Source organism: Loxodonta africana, chromosome 6 (assembly GCF_030014295.1).
Source record: "Loxodonta africana isolate mLoxAfr1 chromosome 6, mLoxAfr1.hap2, whole genome shotgun sequence".
Taxonomy (NCBI): domain Eukaryota; kingdom Metazoa; phylum Chordata; class Mammalia; order Proboscidea; family Elephantidae; genus Loxodonta; species Loxodonta africana.
In genome coordinates this window covers 63,074,618-63,098,592 of record NC_087347.1, presented here as the reverse complement: position 1 = coordinate 63,098,592, position 23,975 = coordinate 63,074,618, and positions in this window count along the sequence as shown.

The following is a 23,975-nucleotide window of genomic DNA, read 5'->3' as shown; positions in this document are numbered from 1 at the left end:
CAGGATAATCTGCTTGATTTAAATGTTAATCACATGTAAATACCCTCATAGCAATATCTACACTAGGGTTTGACCAAACCACTGGGCACCATAGCCTAGCCAAGTTGACAAAAGATCAACAGTCACCTTTTCCTTTAAGCAGGTGTCATTATATGATATTTCAATAAAAGATTTAGCTCCACAGCATTATATGTTCCTCTCAAATTTCCCATGATGAATTATTATCTTTGATTTACTCATGAGAGAATTGAGACTTAGAGAGTTCAAGTAACCTTGATCAAATTCATATAGCTAGTAAGTGGGAGAACCCATCAGATTTGTTTAACTCCAAGGCCATGTGCTTTTCATACACACCATCTCCCAGGACAGATTGCTCAGCTCTGTCAGCCTCAGTTTCCTCCTCAGTAAAATGGTGATACTATTACCTGCCTTGTTGGGCTGTGGTGAGAATTAGACATAATGTATGTTCAGTTTCTGGTGCAGAGTGACTGTCCACAGTTATGTTCAATAAGTAAGAGTTTTTACCATTATTAAACAGGTAACAGGTAAGTGTCCTGTCAGGTAGGTGGGCAGAACACAATGTCAAGAAGTGTTCTGACAGTAAACAGAGGTCTTGGTAGGTGAACAATAAGTTTCAGGAAAGTCTGAAGACTTCAGTAGGAGCATTTATTTCATGGGAGATGTTGACTAGATTAAGAATAAACAAGGGAGTGGCCTAGTTTGTCAGAAAATGAAGGCAAAACCTAGAAAGCAGATAACTAAACTCACTCAACTCAGAATGAATATGACCACTAATAATTCTAGGAAGTGATGGAATCTATCCCTATAAATCCATTGATATTGTTAAAGTGTTTCATTGCTAAGTGTTTAAATTTAAAATAATATATTTGGTAATAAAGAACCCAATCATATGCATGCAAAAGCTGGATAATGAATAAGGAAGATCAAAGAAGAATTGATGCTTTTGAATTATAGTGTTGGCAAAGAATATTGAATATACCATGGACTGCCAGAAGAATGAACAAATCTGTCTTGGAACAAGCACAGCCAGAATGCTCCTTAGAGAGGAGGATGTCAAGACTACGTCTCACATACTTTGCACATATTATCAGGAGGGACCAGTCCCTGGAGAAGGACATCATGCTTAGTAAAGTAGAGGGTCAGCGAAAAAGAGGAAGTCCATCAACAAAATGAATTGACGCAGTGGCTGCAACAATGGGCTCAAGAAAACAAGAATTGTGAGAATGGTGCAGGACCAGGCAGTGTTTCATTCTGTTGTATGCAGGGTTGCTATGAGTTGAAACCTACTCAATGGCACCTAACAACAGCAATCCTTTTTTAAACCCCAAGCGTGAGAACAGCAGAGGTCACTGCTATGTTTTTTATCCCATCGTGGTCTGGATTTGGGATTGAAATCACTGTACAATAATTTGTTATTTCCACATGTAACCAGGACTAGAATTTTCTTTAGTTTTTTTTTTTTTTAATGCAGTGTAATACAGGTTTGACATTTGAAAAAAATGATGATGCATGACAGCAGCAAGAGTACTTTTATATGTGACTGTATAACCTGTCAAAGGATTTGCATCAGGTCGTTCTGAAGTGCTGTCATTCTCATTCACAATAAAGGCCCTCAAACCCCTCGAAGTCCTGCAGTAAAGGCTGTCACCCAGTCAGCACTAATTTTATCTGTGTGTGAGTCGACTGTGATACTGCTGATGCGTGTCAAGCTCTTGTTAAATTCACTGTGGGTCAACTACCTAAATGTTTCTCCTCAATGATTCAATCATAAAACATAAGGCCCAGAAACACCTAGAGAAGTATGGCAACTGGCATCTTTATGATCTCTGCATTAGGCTTTTGATTAATGGAATAGGCTCTGAATTGAACACAAATACCAATAAGAATGAAATAGCAAAAATTTCCACACATTTATTTATTATATTTCTATGTAATTCCAAAGGCATTTGGTTTGATTTGTTCGTTACTGGTCCTCTTTAGGATAAAATGGGACGACTTTAGAGTCTTATTGAAAGGATTCAAATTGTCATTCATTTGTTCATCAAACTTTCGTTAAGCCAGGAGCTGTGCTAAGAGCTGGAGGAACAAAGAAAAAAAAAAAAAAAGAAACCGTTGCTGTCAAGTTGATTCCGACTCATACAAAGGCAACCAAGAATTTCCTCCATCTCTGGACTGTTAGGACCAGACATCGCATTGGATTAACAAAAATGAGCATTTTCCTGCTTGTGAAATTCCCTTTTTATTTGGCCTTATAAAAAGTTCTGTTTTGCTCAGAAGGTGTTATGTATTAAATATGGAGCAGTCTGGAAAGCATGGAAGAGCAGGAAAGCAAGGACAACCTTTTTTCTTAGCCTGTATCATGCCGTCCCTCTCCAGTTGTATCTGAGTTCTTTTGTTTGTTAGTGAGAGTCAGACATGGAGGTTCCTTTTGTTTTAGGATAAGGGTTGTTGTCGGCTTTGAATTTTTTTTCCCCCGGTGAAAATTGTTGCCTTCACCTTGGTCAAGAATATACTTTTATCAGTTCCTAACTGGAGAACCTGAAACTATGCTTCTGAAACTAACTTCTGCCTCTCTGGAACCATGGAATAATTCAGAAATGGCATAAAACTGTGATCGAGTTCTCCTGACATGTGTAGATGTTTTTACTCTATTGCTTAGCCCTTTCAAATGTTACATTTTTGTTTTATTTATCTCTTTATTATAGAATTACCATCTGATTATCAGAGAACATTCTAAACAAATAGAGAAGAGAAAAACAGAAAATAAAAATTTACGGGCTATCCCAATACCCAGATAGTACCACTGTTGATATTCTATGAACTGTACATCTAGTCATGTTTAAGGCACTTAGAATGAAAGTGAAATTTTGCTAATTGTACTGATCTTATAATGTGGATAACATACTAACTACATCATTAAACATTTCTGTTGCAACATGTTTTTTAAGAATGTGGGAATTTTATGCATGATGTACTATTCCCTCTTATTGGATATTTGGTTGTTTTAAATGTTTTGTTAAATGGGACTGTGATAAACATTCTTGTAGCTAACCCTTTATATTAATTAATCATTTATTTATTCATTCAACAAATATTTATTAAAATCCAATTGTATGTCTAGCATTATTCTAGTCCCTTGGAATAAATCAATTAAAAAAGTCAATGAAATCCCCAGCATTTACTGTAGCCATAATTATTTTGGTAGAAAAAAATTATAGAAGTAGGGATGGGTGATCAAAGAACCAGTACATTTTTTGAGCATTTAAAACACATTGTGAGATTGCTCTCCTGAATCCATGTAGCAGTTTGTACTCCCACCAGTACTGTGTGAAGGGGTTGTTTTCTGAATTTGCCAAAATGAAGTATTACCATTTTTTTTTTAAAAAGTCAATTTGATAGGTGAACTCTTTCAGTTTGTACTGATTCTTGTACAATACTTGGGCTTCTGATTGCCTGTTGGTCCCATGTGGATAAAAATACTTGGTACCCAGTGAATGTCTTGTGTGGCTCAAGATGTACTTTATTTATGATGCTTATCCTTCTGCTAGCAACTTCCAAACTTGCCCTGGCTCCCTGAGACCTATTTGTAGTTGCCCTTGGTAGTGGTTGCTTATCTGTTGCGTTGTTTTGTGCATTCATTAGGTTTTTCTGTCACTTGTTCCTTTTCTACCCAGAAAGCTTTCAACTTCTTAAATCCTTGTGCTTGTAAGTAGGTCACACGGAGCTATGATAGACTTCTACTTTATCCTTTCATCAGTCTGTTAACAAGCCAGTATTTAATGCACACTAACTTGTGCACAACTTTCTAGGAAAGTTTTTTTTTTTTTTTTTACCTTGTGCACAACTTTCTAGGAAAGTGCAGTTCCTGCCCCTACGATGATTCAGTTGTTTCTCTAAGGCCCCGGAAGTGAAAACTGCAATATGGTGATTTTGATGAGGAAAACAGAACCCCTCTAAGTATTTCAGGAAGGGATTCAATTCAGAGAACTACAAGCTTGCACAACCATTAGAAAGATTAGAGAAGTGAAAGTCAATGACCATAAAGAATATGTAGGGGCTGTGTCTATGTAGAACACTTGTATTTGATGAAACGTTTGGTTAGGCTTAGGTCATTTCCATAGTTGGTATTCATCTATTTGTCAGTTTGCATCTTACGCAGTTCTTAGTTCTTGTTCTGAGTCACCTCTTTCTCTTACAAGCTCTAAGCACTTTTGTTGAAAAATAGCCACTTCACCTCTGATGGCACACTAATGTTGGCCTATCTGCTGCTATTGCTATTTTCTGACAGGCAGCGGGAGTATTATGTTTCTGTGTGTCTTTACCCTGTTCCTTCAGTCCTCCTTGTTTGCCACCACCCTGAGTCAAGTTGCTGAGCCGTAGCTTCTTGATACCTGGCTTGAGTCCATCCTCCTGTAATATACACCCTCTGATGCTGAGTTGCAGTGAGCAAAGCTTCAGTGCTGTGAACTGGCTGCGCTCCAGGCCTCAGCTGCCGATAAATCTGCCTTGGCATTTGATGTTAAGTATAGCTCTCAGATGATGACTACTTTTTTTGAAGCTGCGTGCAACATTTTGATAGGCTGTTATTATAAACCAGCACCTAAGACTAGAAACAAGAATGGGAAGGAATTTTCCATGCATGAAAGCCTGTTAGCAGTGGTTGTCCTTTTCTGTACTCATTAATGTAGAGCCTAAAGATTTTTAACTGAATGTGATCCAAAAATCAAAAAAGACAGGCTAGGGCAGAGTCACCCTTAGGGAACTTAAATTTGAGGCTTTGACAAACAGGAACCTCAGATGGCCTCTGACCTAAGATGTCCATGGAAATATGGATAGCTGTCTATCATGTATATCCTCAAGAGAAGGGCGTACCTGATATTGACAGATAGGAAACAAAGATGCCAACTGACTCCAGTGGTTACCAGTACCCCTCAGGTCAGTGCTTCCCCCTTGAGAGTGACTCCAAAAAAGACTTTCATTGTCACAGTAGTTTGGGTGATGCTGTTTTTTTACCCACATATGGAGATTCACAATTAGCACATTAAAATTTCTGACAAATCTTATAGGAACAAAACCTATTTAATTTTGTTTAACCCAGCATTTCCCAACTTGTTTTTGACTATATGTATTTTTTGTTGCCCAGCATTTTGATAAAGTCACTTTGAAGACTGGGGGTTATTTTGCCCTTTATTTCCTGCGGCCAGCTATTTTCTTCTAGATTGGCTGTACCAGAAGTTCGTGAACGTATTCTGTGTCGTTGGCTCCTGTGGCAGACTGGCGAAGCTTCTGAACCTTTTGTCAGAATAAATTTTTAAAGTAAAACACATAGGATTACAAAAGAAATTAATTGTATTGAAATATAGCCATCAAAAAATTAAAAAATTGCACCCAAAAAACAATAAAATATAAATAATTAAAAAATTATGATTTAGTAAAATTTGAATTTCTTTGTGAATATATAAAATAAAAAGATCTAGTGGCAGGTCTGGTAACTACCATAAGGTAGAGATGAGTATAAATAAAGCAGATATTTTGAGATATCTACAGCTATTGGAACCCTGGTGCCACAGTGGTAAGAGCTCGCCTGCTAACCAAAAGGTCAGCAGTTCGAATCCACCAGCCACTCCTTGGAAATGCTGTGGGGACAGTTCTACTCTGTCCTACAAGGTCTCTGTGAGTCAGAATCGACTTGATGGTAATGGGTATAACAACAACTATAATGTGATACAGAAATATCTATGATTGCTGTTGGTGACAAGGTCATAGGAACTTTAGTACTACTGTGGCTTATTGTCTCCCTTCATGATTTCAGGAAATGCCAAATTTCAGTTACAGGTTAGTAAAAATAAAAAAGTAACTTTTTTCAATCCGCATTCAGGGATCCCTTGAATTTTTCCACGTACCCCTTGGGGGCCTATGTACTCAAATTACTGTTACACATAAGATTGTTAGAACATAACGGAAGCCAGAGTAGCCCCTTGAACAACCCATCTGTACTGTGACACCAGGAGTTGCTCTGATTCTTCAGTTGTCTATGAAGACAACATAAGTGAATTGTGAGGCCCTCTGAAGCCTTGCATGAGCTCTTCATGGGAAGTCATGACCTCTACCTATTACTGTCCTTGCCACTTTTTTGCACCCTCTGACAAGAGTAACCTTGTACATGTTGGCACATGCTTGGGCAGAGAATTTTGATAAAAGGTACATCATTTCCATTGTTAAAATAGCAAAACTATAGGAAATTTTAGAAAAATACAGCTCTGGGTATTTTAAACTGTAAATATAAGGCAATACAAACTCAAATAGATTTAAAGTTAAAAAAGTATTTAAATAATTGCCTACTGAAATTTTAGTCTCTGTAGAAAATATCTTTGTATAAATATAATACTCCTTTTTTAGAAACTGACAATAATTCACTTACATAATTCCTTTAAAAGGGAAACTTGTCCAAGTCTTACGTGATGGAGAGAAAATTATTCCTTAGTCATTGCTCAGTTCAGTCTTTTATTTAAATTAATTTAGATTTTGCATCTACCACTAAATATAAATATTTCTAAGATACAAAGCTGCCTTTAGAATGACTTCCTCCCAGGTTTTATGCAACAGTATGTTGTGTGGGAAGCTTAGTTCATGCTGTTTGTTTATATCACCTTAACCAATGATCTGTTATTTTTAAGAGATGGTATTAAATATTTGGAAATATAAAGCTGTATAAATTGTGAATTACATAAATTAAACATACGCAATGTTAGTTTCACCACTGTAGTCAGCAAATAATCATTTTTTAAAATTAGTAGCGTGTTATGAAATAAACAAAGTCATAATGTTATTGTGCCATTGTACCTTAAAAGGCTTAGGTTAGATATAAAGGAGGTTGTTGGGGTTTTTTTTGTTTGTTTATTTTTAATCTCAAGGATTATTAAATATTAAAAGGACAATCTCTCATTGTTTAAAGGTCATTAAAAAAAAAAAAGACTTTTCTATTCGAGGTGATTTGAGAGTCCTCTTGCTGCCTGAAGGTAGAGTAGGTTGGACTGGATGACTTCTCAGGATCTTGCCTGGCCATTTCATTTATGATTCTGTGTTCTGATGTAAAAAAGCAGTTTGGTATGTTGATGTGCAGATCACAGTATTGTTTCAGTATTGGTCTCTCTTTAAAAAAAAAAAAAAAGGATTCTATTTTTAGAGAGAAAATGGAGGACGATAATTCACATTTGCAGAATATTTTACAAAATAAAAAAAATATATGAAAAGCAAATTTCATACTTACTTTGGAACTTTCTGTGGTTGTATTGGCATATTATTTCATGTTTCCCTCTATTGCAGAGCTTTATTTCTCCAGCGGCATTAAAGTTTACCAAAAGAGTAATTTTGGTGCTAGGACTGGAGAAACATATCCAGTCTTCTGGGACCAGAACTCTGGGGTGATTAGTGCTGCAGGGATGTATGAAACCAGTATAATGGTTTGCCTTTGCATGAGAAATCACCTCCTTCTACAAAACCTGAAAACCCCTATAGAGTTATGACTAACCTTCCCCACAGGGAGGGCTGTTGAGGGGATGGCATCACGCTGAGAAGCAGGGATAATTATGAGGGCCAGAGAGGCTTTAGAAGACAGATGGCTTGGGCAGAAAGAGAAACATTAAAAGCAATACAAGTAAAATCAAAATACCTCTGTAGATAAATTGGAGAGTAAAATAATAATAGTCTAATGGCCCAAGACTCAGACATAGACGAAAAATTCAGGAGCTCTAAATTCTGATTCTGGTGCTGAGATTAGCTCACCATGTATACCTATATAGGCAAATCACTTTCTGTCTGCGTTTCAGTTGCTATAGCTGAATAAATTCAGAAGGTGATAGCATACCTAATAGGCATATTTTACTCTCTCGTTATGAAGTCTTTATCTTAATTGGGAAACCAGGAGAAACACCATTACTCCCTTATAGCTGTCTTTGTTCATTGCCACCACTACACCTTACCTGTCGCCTCCCCTCCACCCCCACCCCACCATTCACATTTAAAAGTATAGGAACTGAAACTAGAGACGTCTGATATAAAAGTTATTCTGCTGAAGTCTGTTTATCTGGAGAAGTGGGGTTAGAAATCATTGCTGCCCTCAACCCATTCCTACCTCACACAACACCATTGGACATGAGGATAGACTATCTCCAGACCCTCCAAGAGACAAGTTCTCAGTGTATGCCAACTCATCTCTAGGGATGCACAATGATGCCTTTGTTCTTCTTTTCCTCTGAAAATGAAACTTCCCACTGGTACATTAAAAGTCTGGAAATCATGGTGTGGATTTGAGAAGATCTTGGAACCGACATCATGGCCAGAAATATCTATGTGATGCTAATCACAGCACCAGAATTAGAATTTATAGCTCCTGAATTTTTCACCTACTTCTGAGTCTTGGGCCATTAGGCCATTATTATTTTACCCTCGATTTATGTCTACAGAGGTATTTTTGATTATACTTATATTGTATTTCTTTTAATGTTTCACTTTCTGCCCAAGCTGTCTGTCTTTGAAAGCCTCTCTAGTCCCCACAATTATCCCTGCTTCTCAGTGTGATGCCATCCTCTCAACAGCAGTGGAAGTGGTATAGAGATAGTGAATCTTCACTTAAAGTTATATCTATAGCTTCTGTGTCACTTTGGTCTCCTAATTCTTCCTGATCATCAGAGATTTCTGATTTCCCCCAGCTTTTTCTCCTTGAGCCCTGAATTAAAGTAAGAAAAATGGGTGCTTTGGAGCTGAAAAGAGAACACTAAGAGTTTCTGGTGCAGTGACATACCTATGTTTTACTTTGGAAGGAATATATAGAAAGAATATTTTATGTATATGATTACTGTTTATTTCTTATATCAAGAATCATTACAAATCTGGTTCCTTCAATCCTCTACATAAGCCAGTGGGGATAATTAGATAATAAATTACTGTAGTGGGTTGGATAATATCCCCAAAAGATATGTTGAAGTTCTAACCCCCCTCCCCAGCACTTGTGAATGTGAATTTACTTGGAAATAGTGGCTTTGCAGATGTATTTACCATAAGTTAAGAATCTCAGAATGAGATTATCCTGGATATAGGGCAGGCCCTAAGTACAATGACTGCTGTCCTTATAAGAAAAAGAAAGATATTTGGGATACAAAGAGACCCAGAGAAGAAGCCATGTGGAAATGGAGGCAGAGATTGGAGTTATGTTGCCACTACTGTTATGGATTGAATTTTGTCCCCCCCCAAAGATATATTGAAGTCCTAATCCCTGTACCTGTGAATGTGATCTTGTTTCAGAATAGGTTTTTTTTATTTGTAGAAGTTATCAGTTAACAAGGTCATACCAGAGGAGTAGGATAAGCCTTAATCCCTTCTGAGTGGTGTTTTATAAATGGGCAGAACAGACATGGAGATAGGGTACACGGAGGGAAGACACCATGTGAAGATATATCTACAAGCCAAGAAATGCCAAGAGGTGCCTGGGGCTACCCGAAGCTGGAAGAATCAAGGATCTTCCCCTAGAGTGCTCAGAGAGAACTGCTAATGCCCTGAATTTGGACTCCCAGTCTCTAAAACTATGAGACAATATATTTCTTTTATTTAAAACCACCTACTTTGTAGTATTTTGTTAGAGCAGCCTTTGAAGGCTAAGATAACCGCCTACTGCTGCAATGAAGTTTATCATTGAAGAACATCTTCTAAAGGCCAAATCTACAGTTTTTTTTTTTTTTTCCCTCAATCTTATTTCTTCTTGACTCATCACTGCTGACCCCTCCAAGCTCATTGACTAGATCCTTGAATGGCTGCCTAATGTGTTTTACATTTGTCTTTGTCTCTATTCACTCCATAGATGTTAATCATCATCTCCAGTTCCAATACCTCTCCTAAGAGCCATCGTTCATTTTCAACTGATCATTTTCCCCCAGATATTCTGCCAAACCTTAAACTCATGGTTATAAATACAGTCTCATCATATCGAGTCTATTACTCTTCGCAAAGCATATCTTTGATATAATATAGTTTCTCTTAAAAATAACCTTTACCGGTTCTTCATTGTATGCTACATTATATACAGAGTCTCCAGTATGACATTCAAGACCCTGCATGATGAATCCTTAAGCCATCCTTCCAATCTTTCCTTCTCATTAATTTTCAACACACACCGTATCCTAAAGACCAAGTAAAGACATTGCTGTGCTTTATATACACCCATATTTTTCTGCTTCCATTCTTTTGTTCATCCTGGTTTCTTGGACTGGAATTCCACTTGCCCCCATGTACTTCTATCAAAATGCTACTACTACTTCAAGGCCCTCTCAATAATCACCTGTTCCATGAAGTTTACTTCCTACCCCCGCTTCCCCAAAATATATTTTTCCTCTTTAGAACTTCTGTAGTATGTTATGTTTTCCCATCATATTCCTCTAACATTTTCATATATGTCAAAAATCAACTTGATGGTATCCAACAACAACAATGTAATTTTCTAATATAGTTTAATAGTATTGAGAGTTGTGGCTAACACATTGTTTTGCACACATACCTTCAAAAACTATTTGCTGAAGTGTACTTACCTCCTCAAACCATTTTTACCTGACTTGTCTGTTTCTGCCTACATTGTCCCATTACTTAGATATATATTTATCCCAATAACTTGAATATAGATATACAAGGATGTACAGCAAATTTGATGATTTCGTAAATTTATAGTTGATTTTGATATGTTGAACAACAAAATCCATAGCCCGTAAAGCAGGCTGGGTTAAAAAGAACAAGATTAAATATAACATTGATCTAAAGGAAAACATTGGCCAGAACTGGATGAAGGGGAAATGGTTTAGCAATAATCTATGTAAAAAAGTACTTAGGGGCTTGGCTCTGTAGTAAAATCCAAATGAGTCAAGAGTATCAGTTGTTTAGCTTTACCATTTATTAGCAGTCAGACCTGGGGAATGTCTTTTAACTCTTTAGCAGAAAAATTATCTTAATTTTGTGAGTGGGAGTATTTACAATAAACAAATACTGAGCACTAGAAATATATACTGGACCTAGATGTGTTAGCAGAATCATAATATTTGTCCCACGTTATAGTAAAATGGTAATAAAACCAAAAAAACCAAACCTGCTGCCATCGAGTCGATTCTGACTCATAGTGACGCTATAGGACAGAGTAGAACTGCCCCATAGAGTTTCCAAGGAGCGCCTGGCGGATTCGAACTGCTGACCTCTTGCTTAGCAGCCGTAGCACTTAACCACTACTCCACCAGGGTTTTCAAAATAGTAACATTTAACTCAAAAAGTTACCGTGGAGAAGAACAAATCAGAGGACAAAAGGATAAGGAGGGAGATAAATAAAAAGAATAAATACTGTGTGAGATATTGAAAATATAAACAATAATGTATATAAAAATGTCTAATGTATTGCTTGAATATTTTTTTTAATGCTTTCACTCTTTAATGATAACTAATAGGGTTGCTATGAGTTGGAATCGACTCGACGGCACTGGGTTTGTTTTTTTTTTGATTTAATCAGCATATGGGTCCCTGGTGGCAAAGTGGTTAAGAGCTTAGGCTGCTAACCTAAAGTTTGGCAGTTTGAATCTACCAGGTACTCCTTGGAAATCCTATGGGGGCAATTCTACCCTATCCTACAGGGTTGCTATGAGTCGGAATCGACTCAAGGGCATACAATAACAACAATCAGCATATACAACTCTATATTGCAAGCTATTTTTCCCTCAGAATCCTGGAGCTAACTCCATTTTTTTCAAACCACTTTGCTACTATTTTGAGTCTATCTTTTTTTTTTTTTTTTAAATAGGTAATTTGCCTTTTTTTCCCGCATAGCCTTAACTTTTTTCTTTATTGTTGATTTTATTTCATTTTCATATTGATGCATCAGGGTGTAAATTCATTTATTGTGCTTGATACTGGAAAGTGCATTTTTGATGTGAGGACACATGTACTTCACATTTGAAAATTTCTTAGTTATTGCCTCTTCAGCTATTTCTGCTCCTAGGCCTTCCTGCTTTACTTCAGAAATTCCAATTAAATATATGTTGGAAGTTCTCAATCTATTTTCCGTATCTTTTGACTGTTCTTTTTTCTTAAAAATGTCTCTGTTCAGCACCCTAGGCAATTTCCTTAGTATTTTTCATCTGATACATGAAGTCTCTTTTCAGTTGTGTCCAGTTCAAATTATCCAGTTATCTATTGAACTTTTTAAAAATTTGATCTCTATTTTTTATTGACAAGATTTCTAATTTATATTTTTATATATCACCTGTTTTTTTTTTTTTTTTTGTTCTAGTTCTTTTTTTTGTTTGTTTCTTAATTTCTTCTTCATTGTTCATAGAAGCTATTCTTCAATACTTTTCTTTGGAAATCCTAAATATACTTAAAGATATTTGCCATACTGTTTCATAAAGTTAATTTCATTTGGAATGAATTTATAACCTGATTTTTGACTTTTTTGACATAAGATATCTTCATGGGTTTTTGGAATTTTGTTTGGTAAAATCATTCTGAGTGGGAGATTTTTGTGTTGTTGTTTATGTTTTTTCTCCCTCTCAGCCAATGAGTTTTGCAGTTGCTTCCTACCAGCCTTCGGGGGTTTCAATCCAGGACCGGGTTTTATCATGACATTGAGGGACAGTCTCTATGAGCAATAATGCAGATCCGGCCCCTGAGGCTTGGTTGACATTGATGAAGCTGTGCTGTTCTTCTCCTGCCTATCTAGGTTTGGAGCTTAAGAAGCTAGAGCTTCTTCAAAAACGAGTTGAGGGGTTGCAACACACCAGACCCTCACTTCAAGCAATGTGTCTGACTTTGTTGCATCATCTCACCAAGTCAGCATGTTTCCTATTCTGCAAAACTTGAAGACTCTAGTACCTGCTTCTGGACCAAGAGTAGAGCTGGCCTGTGGCTCTACTTGTACACACAGTTTAGTTTTCATTTTTTCCTAGTCCACAGATATGTTTGTAAACCTTCCTTTGTGCTTCATGCTTGAATAGCTTCTTTAACATACATTCAATATTCATGATCACTTGCAGAATGCTTAGTTACATTTAAAACCAGAATTAAACCAAGGTAGTAGATGTCTATCTGGGTTGGCAGTCCCTAGACAGAAAACAGTGAAAAATATCTGTCTACTAATAGATACTCTACAGCCTGATATTTGTATGTGTCTGTCATTGTAAACCTCCAGTCAGCACCAATGCTGACTGGACCTTATTTTTTTTTCAAACCTCTTCCTCAAGCTCCTTCTTTGGAGCCCTCTGTTTGAGTTTTTACTGAATATTCATTATTATTTAATATGATACGTATAAAGATATTGGGAGAGGAGAGAGATATTGGAGCAAGAACCCATGATATTATGGATTGAATTGTGTCCCTCCAAAAGATAGGTTGAACCCCTAACCGCTGCATCTGTGTATGTAGCCTTGTTTGTAAAAAGAAAAGGTGCTTTCTTTGAAGATAGTATTAGTTTGGTCATAATGGTGTAAGATGGATCCCAGTCCTAACACTGTCTGAGTGATGTAGAAGGGGAGAACAGACACACAGAGAGTGACATGCAGGGGGAAGACACTCTGTAATGGTCTTTGTAGGAACCAAGGAAGGCCAAGAAATGCCTGGGCAACCAGAAACTAAAAGAGATGAAGAGGGATCATCACCTAAAGCAGACAGAGAGAGCATAGTTGTGCCGATGCCCTGAATTCGGATTTCTAGCCTTCTGAACTCTGAGAAAATAAATTTCTGTTCTTTAAAGGCACCCACTGTGTGTTATTTTGTTATGGCAGCCCTTGGAAACTAAGACACAAGATGATTTATCTCAACCTTACCATGCGCAGAGAGGAATACTGATGGACCCTATACCTCAATTCACATCACATTAGTTGATTCACTAGGTATACTTTAAAAACCCCTTGCAGTTCTACTCTGTCCTATAGGGTTGCTGCGAGTCGGAATCAACTCAATGGCAACGAGTTTGGTTTGGTTTTGGTTCTTCTCATTAGTTTTTTTCCCCACTTTACCACAAAAAGGGAGAAAATGTCTACTCCTTATCTGTGTCTGTAGTGCCTAGTCCCCGCTCTCTCATATACGTATATGCCCTGGTGGCACAATGGTTAAGTCCTCAGCTGCTAACCAGAATGTCAGTGGTTCAAATCCATCAGCTGATCCATGGAAAACACCTGGCCATCTGCTCCCCAAAAGATTACAGCCTAGAAAACCCTATGGGGGTAGTTCTGCTCTGTCCTATACGGTCATCTGAGTCAGAATTGTCTTGACAGCACACAACAACAACAACAGCAGCTATATATAAATATGTTATGATTCAATAAACATTGTTTGAAAAAACTTGCAGAAAGATTGTGTTTATCCTTATAGGGCTGTAAGAATGCAATGCATATGTTTTTAACTTCCAAACATTTCATGAAAGATAGAAGTTCGTTAGTTGGAAAAGGTACCTACTACATCTTACTGGAACTAATCATAGACAATGACACTACATAGCATTATAGATTTAGTATAATGCTAGATCTAATAACTACTGGTGTCTGGTGTCAAATTCTGTGGACTTATTTTTTATTATGTCATTTAATCTGCATTATTCTTTCTACATCTATTGCCATAGCAGTAGATTAGTCCTTTATAACCTTTAAAAAGATTTTTTTTGGTACAAATTCAATTGCTTTTAACTGTTTTGCCTACCTTGGATATAATGGTTCGAAACTTTTATGGGGTCATGGATCTCTTTGAGAATCTGATGATAGCTATGGAACTTCTTCCTTGAAGCACTTAAGCACATTTTACATAAAGTTCAGGGGGCTTCACAAGTTCCTGAAGCTGGCCATGAACTCCTAAAAATATTTCTGCTTGAATTTATCGTATCTACTGCATTCATTCATTCATCCATCATGCACTTTTGCGTTTGCACTAAATTCAGCACACTTGTGCTAAGGCCTGGAAATACAAAGATAAATAGGACGCGAGCTTCCCTCTTAAGCAGCTCCTAGTCCAGACTACAGGGAAGAAATATGTCCATCAAATGCAATAAAGTGTTATAGATATGTGTGGGCTACACAGGAGGTCCAAAGACAGAAATTTTTTACTGTTAGGGAAATATTAAGTAAAAGCTTTAAGAAACAGAGTAACCTTTCTAAAAGAATGCCTTTATTACTCTAGTTTTATATTTAAAACAAAAAAAACTGCAATGGTTTTCCATGGTTTTAGGAAAAAAAAAATTTAGTTTGAAATTAATTCCATTTTTATTGTGCTTTAAGTGAAAGTTTACAAATCAAGTCTGTCTCTCATACAAAAATTTGTATACACCTTTCTATATACTCCTAGTTGCTCTCCCGCTAATGAGACAGCACACCCCTTCTCTCCACTCTGTATTTCTGTACCCATTCAGGCAGATTCTGTTTGCTTTGGCCTTCACATCTTCCCTCCAGTCAGGAGCTGCTCACACAGTCTCCTGTGTCTGCTTGATCCAAGAGGCTCACTCCTCACCAGTAACATTTTCTATCTTACAGTCCAGTCCAATCCCTGTTTGAAGAGTTGGCTCTGGGAATGGTTCCTGTCTTAGGCTAACAGAAGGTTTGGGAACCATGACCTCTGGGGTCCTTCTAGTTTCAGTCAGACCATTTAGTCTGGTCTTTTTACAAGAATTTGAGGTCTGCATCCCATTTTTCTTCTGCCCCATCAGGAATTCTCTGTTGTGTTCCCTTTCAGGTTGTAGCTGCGCACCATCTAGTTCTTCTGGTCTCAGGCTAATGTAGTCTCTAATTTATGTGGCCGTTTTTGTTTCTTGGGCTCATAATTACCTTGTGTCTTCGGTGGTGTTCATCCTCCTTTGATCCAGGTGGGTTGAGATCAATTGATGCATCTTAGATGGCTGTTTACTAGTGTTTAGGACCCCAGACACCGCTCACCAAAGTGGGATGCAGAATGTTTTCTTAATAGATTTTTATTAGGCCAGTTTCCCCTGAAATCATGGTCCCCAAAACCTTGTCCCTGCTATGCTGGTCTTTAAAGCATTTGGTTTATTCAGGAAACTTCTTTGCTTTTGGTTTAGTCCAGTTGTGCTGACCTCTCCTGTATTGTGTGTTGTCTTTCCCTTCACCTAAAATAGTTCTTGTCTACTATCTAATTAGTGAACACCCCTCACCCTCCCTCCCTCCCCACTCTCGTAACCATCAAAGAATATTTTCTTCTCTGTTTAAACTATTTCTCGAGTTCTTAAAATAGTTGTCTCATACAATGTTTGTCCTTTTGCAGCTGACTAATTTCACTTAGCATGATGCCTTCCAGATTCCTCCATGTTATGAAGTATTTCATGGATTCGTCATTTTTCTTTATCGATTCGTAGTATTCTGTTGTGTGAATATGCCATAATTTATCCATTCATCTGTTGATGGGCACCTTGATTGCTTCCATCTTTTTGCTATTGTAAACAATGCTGCAGTAAACATGGGTGTGCATATATCTGTTCATGTAAAGGCTCTTATTTCTCTAGGATATATTCCAAGGAGTGGGATTGCTGGATCGTATGGTAGTTCTATTTCTAGCTTTTTAAGGAGGTGCCAAATCGATTTCCAAAGTGGTTGTACCATTTTACATTCCCACCAGCAGTGTATAAATGTTCCAGTCTCTCCACAACCTCTCCAACATTTATTGTTTTGTGTTCTTTTGGATTAGTGCCGGCCTTGTTGGAGTGAGATGGAATCTCATTGTAGTTTTGATTTGCATTTCTCTAATGGCTAATGATAGTGAGCATTTCCTCATGTATCTGTTAGCTACCTGAATGTCTTCTTTAGTGAAGTGTCTGTTCATATACTTTGCCCATTTTTTAATTGGGTTATTTGTCTTTTTGTAGTTGAATTTTTGCAGTGTCATGTAGATTTTAGAGATCAGATGCTGATCGGAAATGTCATGGCTAAAAACTTTTTCCCAGTCTGTAGGTAATCTTTTTACTCTTTTGATGAATTCTTTGGATGAGCATAGGTGTTTGATTTTTAGGAGCTCCCAGTTATCTAGTTTCTCTTGTGGTTTTGTGCATTGTTAGTAATGTTTTGTATACTGTTTATGCCATGTATTAGGGTTCCTAGCATTGTCTCCATTTTTTCTTCCATTAGGTCTTTGATCCATTTTGAGTAAGTTTTTGTGCATGCTGTGAGGTATGGGTCTTGTTTCACTTTTTTGCAGATTGATATTCAGTTATGGCAGTACCATTTGTTAAGAAGTCTGACAGTCTTTTCCCCACTAAACTGTCTCTGGGCCTTTGTCAAATATCAGCTGCTCATATATGGATGGATTTATGTCTGGATTCTCAATTCTGTTCCATTGGTTTATGTATCTATTGTTGTATCAGTACCAGGCTGTTTTGACTACTGTATAATAGGTTCTAAAATCAGGTAGTGTGAGGCCTCCCACTTTGTTCTTCTTTTTCAATAATGCTCTACTTATCTGGGGCCTTTTTCCTTTCCATATGAATTTGGTGATTTTTTCCTCCATCTCATTAAAAAATATTGTTGGAATTTCAATCAGAATTGCATTGTATCTATAGATTGCTTTTGGTAGAATAGACATTTTTACAGTGTTGAATCTTCCTATCCATGAGCAAGGTATGTTTTTCCAGCTATGTAGGTCTCTTATGGTTTCTTGCAGTAGTGTCTCGTAGTTTTCTTTGTACAGGTCTTTTATGTCTCTGGTTAGATTTATTCCTAAGTATTTTATCTTCTTGGGGGCTACTGTAAATGGTATTGATTTGGTGATTTCCCCTTCAACATTCTTTTTGTTGGTGTAGAGGAATCCAACTGAGTTGTGTATGTTTATCTTGTATCCTGATACTCTGCCGAACTCTTCTATTAGCTTCAGTAGTTTTCTTGAGGATTTTTTAGGGTTTTCTGTGTATAAGATTATGTCATTTGCAAATACAGATGCATTTGCTTCTTCCTTACCAATCTGGTTGACCTTTATTTCTTTATCTAGCCTAATAGCTCTGGTTAAGACCTCCAGCGCAATGTTGAATAAGAGTGGTGATAAAGGGCATCCTTGTCTGGTTCCTGTTCTCAAGCAGAATGCTTTCAGACTCTCTCCATTTAGGATGATGTCGGCTGTTGGCTTTGTATAAATGCCCTTTAGTATGTTGAGGAATTTTCCTTCTATTCCTATTTTGCCAAGGATTTTTATCATGAATGGGTGTTGGACTTTGTCAAATGCCTTTTCTACATCAATTGATAAGATCATGTGGTTCTTGTCTTTTGTTTTATTTATATGATGGAGTACATTGATTGTTTTTCTGATGTTGGACCATCCCTGCATACCTAGTATGAATCCCACTTGGTCATGGTGAATTATTTTTTTTTGATATGTTGTTGAATTCTATTGGCTAGAATTTTGTTGAGTATTTTTGCATCTAAGTTCATGAGGGATATAAGTCTGTAATTTTGTTTCCTGTGGTGTCTTTACCTGGTTTTGGTTTCAGGGATATGCTGGCTTCATAGAATGAATTTGGGAGTATTCCATCCTTTTCTGTGCTCTGAAATACCTTTACTAGTAGTGGTGTTAACTCTTCTCTGCAAGTTTGGTAGAACTCTGCAGTGAAGCCATCCAGGCCAGGGCTTCTTTTTGTTGGGAGTTTTTTGATTACCTTTTCAATCTCTTCTTTTGTTACGGGTTTGTTTAGTTCTACCTCCATTTGTGTTAGTTTAGGTAAGTAGTGTGTTTCTAGACATTCATCCATTTCTTCTAGGTTTTCAAATTTGGTAGAGTACAATTTTTCATAGTAATCTGTTATGATTCTTTTAATTTTAGTCGGGTCTGTTGTGATTTCACCCATCTCATTTCTTTTTCAGGTTATCTGCTTCCTCTCCTGTTTTTCTTTTGTCAGTTTGGCCAGTGGTTTATCAATTTTAGTAATTTTTTCAAAGAGCCAGCTTTTGGTCTTGTTAACTCTTTCACTGTTTTTCTGTTCTCTTTCATTTAATTCTGCTCTGATTTTTATTATTTGCTTCTTTCTGGCACCTGAGGATTTCTTTTGTTGTTCCCTTTCTGTTTGTTCAAGTTTAAGGATAATTCTTTGATTTTGCCCTTTTCTCCTTTTTGCATGTGTGCATTTATTGCTATAAATTGATCTCTGAGCACTGCTTTAGGTGTATCCCAAAGGTTCTGATAGGAAGAGTTTTCATTCTCATTGGAGTCTATGAATTTCTTTATTCCATCTTTAATGCCTTCTATAACCCAGTCATTTTTGCCCTGTTGCTGTCGAGTCCATTCTGACTCCCAGCGACCCTAAAAGACAGGGTAGAGCTGCCCCATTGGGTTTCCAAGGAGTGCCTCGTGGATTTGAACTGCCTACCTTTTGGTTAGCAGGTGTAGCTCTTAACCATTATGCCACCCAGGTTTCCCAGTCATTTTTAGTAGGGTGTTATTCAGTTTCCAAGTATTTGATTTCTTTTCCCTGCTTTTTCTATTATTGATTTCTACTTTTATGACATTATGGTCACAGAAGATGCTTTTTAATATTTTGATGTTTTGGGTTCTGTTAAGGCTTGCTTAATGACCTAATATGAGGTCTATCTTGGATAATGTTCCATATGCGCTGGAAAGAAAGTGTACTTGGCTGCTGATATTATTGATTTTCTAACCAGTGAACTCCCTTTAGTATTTCTTGTAGTTTTGGTTTGATTTTTACAAATTCCCTAAATTTCTGTTTATCTGGAAATGTCCTACTTTCACCTTCATATTTGAGAGATAGTTTTGCTGGATATATGATTCTTGGCTGGCAGTTTTTTTTTCCTTCAGTGCTTTATAGAAGTCATCCTATTGCCTTCTTGCTTGCGTGGTTTCTGCCAAGTAAAAAAAGCCAAGTAGTCCGAGCTTATTCTTATTGACTCTCCTTTTAGGTGACTTTTCGTTTATCCCTAGCTGCTCTTAAAATTCTCTCTTTATATTTGGTTTTGGCAAGTTTGATTATATCTCTTTGTGTCTTTCTTTTGAGATCTACCTCATGTGGAGTTTGATGAGCACCTTGGATAATTATCTTCTCATCTTTCACGATATCAGGGAAGTTTTCTGCCAACAAACGTTTAACAGTCCTCTCTGTATTTTCTGTTGTCTTTTCCTGTTCTGGTACTCCAGTCACTCGTAGGTTATTTCCCTTGAGAGAGTCCCACGTGATTCTTAAGGTGTTTTCAGTATTTTTAATTTTTTAATCTGATTTTTCTTTGAATATATTGGTGCCAAGTGTTTTGTCTTCACTGTCACTAATTCTGCCTTCCATTTCCTCAATTCGGCTTCTCTTTGTATTGAATTGTGTAATTCTGTAATTCTCTGTATGGATTCTTGCAACCTATTAAATTTTTCATTATGTTCTTGAATAACCTTTTTAATTTCTTCAACTGTTTTATCTGTGTCTTCCTTGGCTTGTTCTCTATTCTGCCTGATCTTGTTCTTGATGTCTTGAAGAGCTCTGTATATTAATCTTTTGTTTTCTAAAAAACCCCTACATCTGGTAATTCCAGGAAGACACCTTTATCTGGATGATTTCTTGATTCTTTTTTTTTTGAGAGCTCGTTGAAGTGATCATAGTCTGCTTCTTTATATGATTTGATATTGACTGTTGTCATCGAGCCATATATAAGTTATCGTATTAATTAATTTATATTTGCTTACTGTATCCTAGCTTCTTGCTTTGTTTTGTTTTGATATGCCCAAATCGCCTGCTTCAGTGAGCTAGCTTGATTATTTTCACTTTTTAAGCTCTAACGTCTTGTTACCGTATGGCTACAGCTGTTACCAGGTATATGAGCCTAGGATCCCATTCACTTTTCTTGTCTGAATTCAGCTCAGGTGTCCAGGTAGTTGGTCATCAAGTGTGTGGTATTGGGTCTGTCCTACAGTCTTAGAGGGGCAGGGGTGATTGGTGTAGGCACAGGTGTCTAGTTGCAGCAGAGGGTCACACTGTGAACAAGGCAGGGGGCTGACAACCATCCCTGGAGTGCCTGTGAGGAAAACGTGTCCCTGTTCCCTAGAGTGGACAGGTTGGTGGATTCTGCAGCCTGACCATTGATACCCAATGCTTTTGGTTTTGAGTACTGGAAGGTGCCATGTATCCTTGGACCCTTGTCAGAGGTGGCTAGGTGACGTGGGTAGAGCCACCAGTCCTTAGGTCTCTGATTTGTGTAGGTGAGGACCCTGTTTTATAGGCAAAGTGGTGTCAAACATCAAACACCCAGCTCTCCACCTCACAGCAAAAACAGTTGCAGTGTGCTAATAAGGGCCTATTCTCCTGAAATGGGCCCACACAGGTCCATACGGGAGGAAAAGTATTCAAAGTCTGTGGACTGTTTGTGCCTGGACAGGAGCTGCTTCTGTCCTGAGCTCCCCAGCTTAGTGGAGCTGGCAGATTATCTTTTCCCCCAAATGTGAATTTATTCCTTCTCCAAGGCTAGAAGAATGAATGGCTCAGAGTACGCAGTAGGACCTATCTCAGGCCCAGGGAAATTGGTAGCCACCGAAGCAGGCTTTTGGACTGGGGTGGGGTACAATAAATGCAAAAAACCCACAGTAAACGCAAGTACTTAGCTTTTGCTGAGAGTGCCATTCTTCTGTGGTTCTGCAGGTGTGAGTAGGCTGTGCAGCTCGCTGTCTCTCCTTGAGGGAATTGCATCTGGAAAGCTACTGCCAGCCCTGTGCAATGGCTTCAGGGATTGTGCCTGAGGGTTCCCGCCAAATAAGGTTTGGCAACTGCTCACTGCTTCTGAACTGTCTCTCCCTCCCCCTGCTGCTCAGTCTGTTTTCTAACTTTGCCTTTGATGTTCAGAGTTCCTAGTTTATCATATATATAATTGTTTCACTTGTTTTTTGGGGTCTTTATTGTAAGAGGGGTCACCAGAAGTGTCTGACTACTCCACCACCTTGGTCCTCCCTCTTTGGTTTGAAATTTAAGAACACATACCAAATTCCACTCTATTATTGTTCTGTCAGTTATCAGCCAAATCATACTAGGTAAGTTAACATAACATCCCTGGATTTCAGTTTCGTCATCTATAGTAAGAACAACAATATCATCAACAGTAAGAGTAACAAACAAGAACCATCTTGTGAAATCTTGGAGTAATGATCATATTCGTAATAGCAATTACCACTACCAGCATTGTGCTAAAGTTTTACATTTATTATCTCTAGTGTATCAGAATGGCTAAGGATGAGGACTTTAGGCTCATCAAAATATTTAATCCATCCTGATTTTGCCAGTTTTTTTTTTTTTTTTTTTTAATGTGAGATTTGGGACAAGTTATTTGACCTGCTTATCAATTTTTACTCATCTGCAGAATGGGAATGATAATATATACCTTGACGATAGATGTAAGCATTAAATGAGACAATGTAAATAATCTCAGCACTCACATAGTACCTAAAACCAGTTGCCATTGAGTTGATTTTGATAATATTAGTAATTATTATTCTTACTACTTAAAGATATAGTTATAAGAATGTATTGAATACATATAACTATCCCTATTTGTAGGTAAGAAAACTGTGATGTAGATAGTACATAAGTTTCTCAGGTCTTATAGGCATTGAGAAGCATAGTTGGGATTCTAGGCTTTCTGACTCCGAAGGCCAAGTTTAATTCACATAGGCATTGACACAGAGATAAAGACAGATAGACAGACACACAGGCAGGCAGATGGACGGACGGACAGGCAGATAGATAGTCAACAGAGTTGGACCTGGTATAGTCCTTGGGACATAGATGTTAGTTTCCTTCTTATCTTTTTCAATCATTAACTTCGTTTGAATTTTCCACTTTGGCTGGTCTTATTTGGCATTGTCCCAAATTTTATCAACTCTGGACTTTGTCCATGCCATGTCCTTCATACCCGTAAGAAATCTAGATGGTGGTTCAACGTTTCTCCAAGTGGAATTAAAAAAAAAAATATTTGAAGGGTTATCTCCTCCCCTACCCCCTTTTACTCAGATTGTTTTCTGCAGATAAGGAAAACTAAGGCAACAGTGACTTCAAGCAGATGGGCACTAGTGCCTCGGGTCTGATCTTGACAATCAGGCTGCATCCTGCACTGTAGGAAATGTTGTTACTGAGGTAACTAAGCAAAAGGCTTTATGGTCATGCCATGTTGATTTGGGGAATCAAAAAATAACATTTTCACTCATGTATGACAGAGTGTCAGTTTACTTAATAGTTTGTTCTTAACTTTAAGTGGAAGGATACAGAACTAGAAAATTTAAATTTATACGGTTATTAGGGCATGATGAAACACTGTCTCACAAGGCAGTTTGGCATTGTGCTTATAAAATAAAACATTCATATTTTTGTTTTTCCGTGGTGAATTCTTCATCTCACTTGACTTCTCAGAACATATGACACAGTTGCTCACCCCCCTTCCTTAAATACCCTTTCTTCATGTGGTTTTCAAGACATCACTTTTGTGTTTTTTATCCTATTGCACTGGCCAGTTATGTCTCATTCGTCGATGTTCCCTTTTCTCCCTGTTCTCTTGCTGTTGGTGTACCCCATACACAAGAGTGTTCTTTATTCCCCTGTCTACAACACTCTTCCCCCTGGGTATCTTATTTCCCTGGGTATCCTTTTTGCTAACTCTCTCAACTCCTTCCACTATTTTCCCCAAACAATGTGTGCTTAACTAGGCCTATGTATCCTGACCACACTATTTAAAATTGTAACTACCCCCCGCCCCACCTGCTTAACCACCCAACTCTCTAGATTCTCTTATCTTGCTCTGTATAGCACTTATCAGCTTCTAACATACTATGTAACTTATTTATCATGTTTATTATTCATAGTCTGTCTCTAACTGTTGGATTGCAAGCTTCCGGAGGGCAGAGGCCTTTGCCCATTTTATTCATTAATGTATCCGAAAAGGCAAGAAATTAGGTAGTAATAAATATTTGGATAG